Here is a 5487-nt window from a genome sequence, read left to right as displayed (position 1 = left end):
CAAAAAAAGACATATACAATATATATATATATATATATATATATATATATATTAACTTGAAGGTCAATAAATTGTCTGCTTTAATGTGTCCATTGTAAGATGCAAACTGTATTTTTCACTAAGCCAGTGTGTTTTCATGGCTTTTTACTCTGCTTTGTAAAAGCAGTCTGATAATAATGGCTGTTGGCAGAGTGTAACATTAACTGCTGTTATGTGACGCTGTGGTAAAAGGCTGTTTGTCTCAGAGTTTATTTTTCTGCTTTGTGTGGTTGAACAAGAAACCTTATTAAGATGGTTCAGAGTTAGGTCTCACAAGAAGTAAGAAGCTTTCTTCTGAATGTGAAAAAGCAATGGCATAACAGTAAACAATTCAAGTTGCTTTAAAAAAGATGTTTGTATTTGACAGAAATAAATAAATATGATATCATATGATAATGAAGAATATCAGACCTGTTTTCTGACATTCAAAATGAATCTGATCCTGGCTGAGCAGACTCTGTTCACTGTGCTGATGAACTCTAACAGGAAAATGGGATGGAGAACCCTTCAAGGACTTTATATCTCTCAGCAGGTGAGATTTTTGTAATTTGAAAGGAAAGATTCAATCATCACTGAATTCAATTTGAGAGTTTATTTTAAAGAGATTGACATTGACACCAGGGATGAGCCAGACAGAATAATGAAGCAAAGCTAAATGCTAATTCATTATGAGTGTTAGTCCTATCCGACCCAAGTAGCAGAGAGTGAAACAGACAGACAGGAAGACTGACAGACAGACACTGTGAGCGGAAGAATGAACAACAAACTCTCAATGCACGGGGGTCACGTCTGAGAAAATGCAGCCGGGAAAGTAAATTAAAGTAAGCGATATGGAAAGTGAAAGGGCAGGATGTGGAAAACAGGGAAAGTGTGAGAGAGAATAATTTATCTTGAGGGAGGGAGTGAAAGAATGAACAACAGCCATAGCACGAGGAGGTGGGGAAGAAGGTCAGGAGGACTGACACTGCAGAGGAGTCGTAGTTCCCACCTGCTGGTTATTTGCCCTGAGATAGAGTCCCGCTTGTTCATTATTGACTGGGATCATGGCCTTTATTTTACAACGTACATGTGCGACAACACCAGCAGCCAGCATCTTAAAAGCCTGATAGCCTCTGTTGACACACACATTCATGTACATGCACACACTCAGTGGCAATATTACACACTCACTCACGCTGTTTTGCTGAATGATACTGGAAGCAACGCCATTAAATTCAGTTTTGTGAGCGGCCTCTGATGCAACAACAAGGCTCTGTACTGTAATTCCACAGTTTAATAAAGACTGCTGTTTTATCGTGTGTGTAATGTGTGTGTGTATTATTATGTGTGTGTTATGTGTAGATATAGCTGGGGGCGCTGTGCCCTTGTCCATGCATGCACCACAATCACCATCTAATAGCAGCAATCCTCCACACAGGACATCTTTAAAAACCTTGGTGCATTTGTCAAGGTCAATCATTATCCTCACACACACACACACAGAAACACTCGGCACACACTGAGATCAAAAGCTCCTTCAACACGCCCACATACCCCCGGTCACCTTCCCAATCAAATCCTCTCACTACGCAGCCCATCATAGCTCCTTCTCTCCTCGAGCAGAAACATCACACTCACATTTTTCTCCCTGAAGCCTTAACCTTCTGTGTTTCACAAGCTCCCATGTCTCGTGAACTCCTCACTCTGCTGCAGGTTTTAAGAGGTTTCACACAACTTGTGTCTTATTTTCATAGCTTTGACCATTATTCCTTTCGGTTATAAAACGGCACTCACCAATTTAAAAAGAAGTCAGACAGGGCATGAATCACGAGCGCTCAGATGATCATACAGGTTTTGAATAAAATGAACAATGTGGAATTAATGGTGCTCCTGAGACTGCAGGCTTACTTACTGTAGGTTTAAACAAACTACTCTAAGTTTAGAAAAACTTAAGTGGAAAAGAAAATGAAGGCAAACTGTAACATTTTTGCCTGAGCTGTCCATTGAAAACATCCCTCACAGTTTACTTCATGTTTTAACTTTAATCTCCAACACGCATATAAAAATTTGGTGCTCATTCTATTTACATACAGTAAACAATGCAGAGCTTTGTGTTATTACTCCCTGTTTGTTTATGCTTAAATGAACTAATTGTGTATCCACTTGCTTATTTCCACATCCATCAGACACAGAGCATCATTAGCATTCATCTGGAGTCGTGTTTGTGTCCACCTGATGAATGTAAGTCCAGTCTTCGCTCTACTTTTAGCTATATTTTTACTCTCCATCAACTCCTGAAAAAAATATCTGGCTCTGCTATGTTCAGCTAGTCACTAACTTAATCTCTCTGAAGCTTGGTGCTGAGCAGGCAGTCAGTTTATCAGAGCTTTTTCACTGAAAGCATCAAGCTTCTTCCTGCATCGTGAAATAAGGTTTTAAACATAATTTGATACACTGTTAATGTAAAAATATTGATTACAGCAGCTTTAAATGTAACAAATGTTGTGTATCTCAGGCTCTACAGGGGAGTTTAGAGGTCTGGGACAGTCTGTATCAATCTTGCCAAGTATCACAAGCCACACTACACACTTAAGCCAAATGCATATCATTGCAATAAATGATTAAAACCTTCATAAGTGTATCTTGACTAATTGTTTGGATTTTTACCTTTCAATCAACAATTTAGATAATCTGGCTAATTTGAGCTCGATCTGTCTGATAATGTGACTACTTGTGTATCTTGCTCCTTTGGACTTTGCTGTGGCAAATCTCAGCTATTATTTTGGTGAGAAAAATGTAATAATAACCAAAAGAAATGATGACCAAAATCACACAAATGACAAAACCAAAATGTTCCTGTGAAGAGATGCAGCAAATGGGATTTTATAAATTTATCAAACACCCTCTGTTGGCGATTTGGGTCTCTCTCTCTCTCTCTCTCTCTCTCTCTCTGTCTCTTTCTTCACCTTCTTTCCCCCAGGGGTGGTTGAAAACTATCACTTTGCCACTGTGTCCATTCACTGGAAAAAGCCATCAGCAATCAGCAGTTGTCAACACCAAGGCCAAACATTTTCACCCACATTCCTACATTTCTCTGTCACCTTCAGAACTCTTTCTGTCCCGTCTATCCCTCGTCGTCTTCTTCCATTATCACCTCAATCTTCTTTTATTTAATTTCATGTCACTATTCCCATCCTCCTCTCTCTGATAATTATGTCCTCTTCCTCTTATCCGTCTCCTCGGTGATCCTACAATGTCTTATTTCCAGTCTGACTCCATCTGTGTCTCTTCACACTACCTTACAAGCTTGGCAGCAGAAAGGACAGTTGTGTTATGCTTCAGGTAGCTGTCACACTGCTGTGCTAAAAGGGTTATACTGGTGGTGGGAGTGAGTGCCTGCTTTTATGTAAATATGTGTGTTTCTGTAGGAGTCATACTGTTGTAGTAAAGAGGTTATACAGCTGGATCGTTACCAGTGAGGTTTAAGAGCAGAAGATAGAGAAAAAATTTACAGAGGAGGCCAGAAAGACAGAGGTTTGGATACACAAAGGAGTGGAAGGACTCAGTGGCGACGCACGGTTGTGATTGGGGATTTCAGTTCTCTGGCAAGTCTTTCCTTTCTCAGACACCAACAAGTCTGCCCATATGCTGGGAGCGATCTGTCCGCCAGCTCTGTGGGGTGGAGTTTTTTGTTGTTATTTTGTTTTCAAGACGTCGAGACTACGAACAGCGATAAAGTTAGAAACCCAAACAACTTAATGAGGAGCAGGAAATAATGAGCTGATTGCATGATTAGAGGCATAATTCTTCAGCACACTGAAAAGCCCCCACAGCCTTTTCCTATTTACATATATTTTCTGGATCTACTGCATGAGAGCAGCGATAATATGAAGTGGCGTCCATGTTCAGGCTTCACTGAGGTCGCTCTTTGCTCAGGTTCAGGCGACCAGAGTAAAATGGCCATGAAATCCTCCACCCATCGCTCACTTTGATTGTTGAAAAGACAGACAGGAAACTAGCCAGCCATGCTGTCCAGAGGGGCAGAGTCAGGTAAAGGTAATTGCTTAGCAAGAAAATGAAACAGGAGATAGGATCAGGAGGAGAGGGAGAGGTGACAGCCTATAATTGGAAATGGAGAAAGAAGGAAGATGGAGGAAAAAGAGTAAGAGAGAGAGAGAGAGAGAGAGAGAGAGAGAGAGTTAGATAGAAAGATGAGTGGCTGGCTGATACACCTCATGCAAACCTGCTGTCATAAGCCGTATGCACTCTGCCACAACGTGACATAACACATGGCCACACATGTCATGTTACCACACTTGGGGGTGCAGCAGGGGTAAGCAGAGCTATACATGTCTCCAACCAGAGCGCATAAACAAGTCTTCGGCTTTTTTCAGCAGCCACACAAGTTCTCCTTTTTTTAATGTGCACAATTAATGGCTGCACAATACGTACAGAACAAATAAGTCATGTACAAAGTTAACGTAATGCGCAATGTTACAGCCACAAGACAGGGGCTGAGATGAGACTGATGTGATTGTTTAATTTGTCCGACAACATGAAACATGACAACATTCCAGCAGTGGAGGTTTATTTACATGCATCACTCTGACAGCTTACGAAACCAATTATGAAATGCCTCTAGTGGTACACAATAATGTTATAACAAGGCGTAGATGGTAAGAAAGCATGACCAGGCACAGACAAAGACACACATTATCTCTCCTCCGCGTCCTCTTTCCTTTGCTGCAAGTATCTGAGGGCAAGTAGGGAGACTTGTCAGGGTGGGTAGTCGTCAACCCTTAAGATCTGCAAACACGCACTGTTGCATTTCAAGGGTTTCTGTGCTCTATTGGTAAAAACACAGCAACCTCTGAGGATCAACTGTACATGCCTGTGTGTGTAAGTGTGTGTAGTGTAAGTGGACATACCCAGGACTGAAGTGTGGTCCCTGATGCCTCCTCATCTGTCCAGCTGTGTCCGTATGTGAATCTATTTTCCTCTCCTCTTGGCCCACAAGTTGCGGACACTGCTCCACACGTGCCAGCTCTCCACTCCTCAGGTCCCCCTCAGTCTGTCTCTGTCACAATCTGAGACCCTGGCTTCAGCAGCTGTGCCAAACCTGCCACTCATCCCCCTCTTTTCTCTCCTTCTCCCTCCCTCCCTCCCTCCCACCGACAGGCTCTTGTGTACACACCTCCTTTCACTCCTTGTTGGTTATTGTCCCCAAAAAATTATCCAGGCATTCATAGGAGGGGGGGACTCATGTGAGATTTTCCTTCTCCTTCAGACAGTGCTCCTCAGCGGGTCAGGGCACCCTCGATCTCTCCCGGCGTAGCTGTGGGATTATGAAAAAAGGAGAGGGAGGATGGGGAAGGAGCGTGCTGTTGCTGTAGCTGTTGCCTCTGCCTCCTTCAGTATGAGCGACTCTCTTTCGCTTGGCATGCTTTTCATCTCTCTCTCTCTCTTGTT

The 5487-nt window shown here is 42.4% G+C and overlaps 1 protein-coding gene across 1 annotated transcript in view; it reads right to left on the bottom strand.

Annotated features, from left to right (window-relative positions):
* Positions 1–5154, bottom strand: part of LOC118335162 (leucine-rich repeat and immunoglobulin-like domain-containing nogo receptor-interacting protein 3) — a 35636-nt gene extending 30482 nt beyond the window's left edge. The window contains exon 1 of the mRNA XM_035671372.1: positions 4947–5154. The gene's annotated coding sequence lies outside the window, so the exon portion shown is untranslated. The remainder of the gene's footprint in view (positions 1–4946) is intronic.
* Positions 5155–5487: the final 333 nt, after the last annotated feature.

The sequence above is a fragment of the Morone saxatilis genome, unplaced genomic scaffold (genome assembly GCF_004916995.1).
Source record: "Morone saxatilis isolate NCDOM2014 unplaced genomic scaffold, NCSU_SB_2.0 Contig23, whole genome shotgun sequence".
Lineage (NCBI taxonomy): Eukaryota > Metazoa > Chordata > Actinopteri > Moronidae > Morone > Morone saxatilis.
This window is presented reverse-complemented; position numbering and strand designations above follow the sequence as displayed.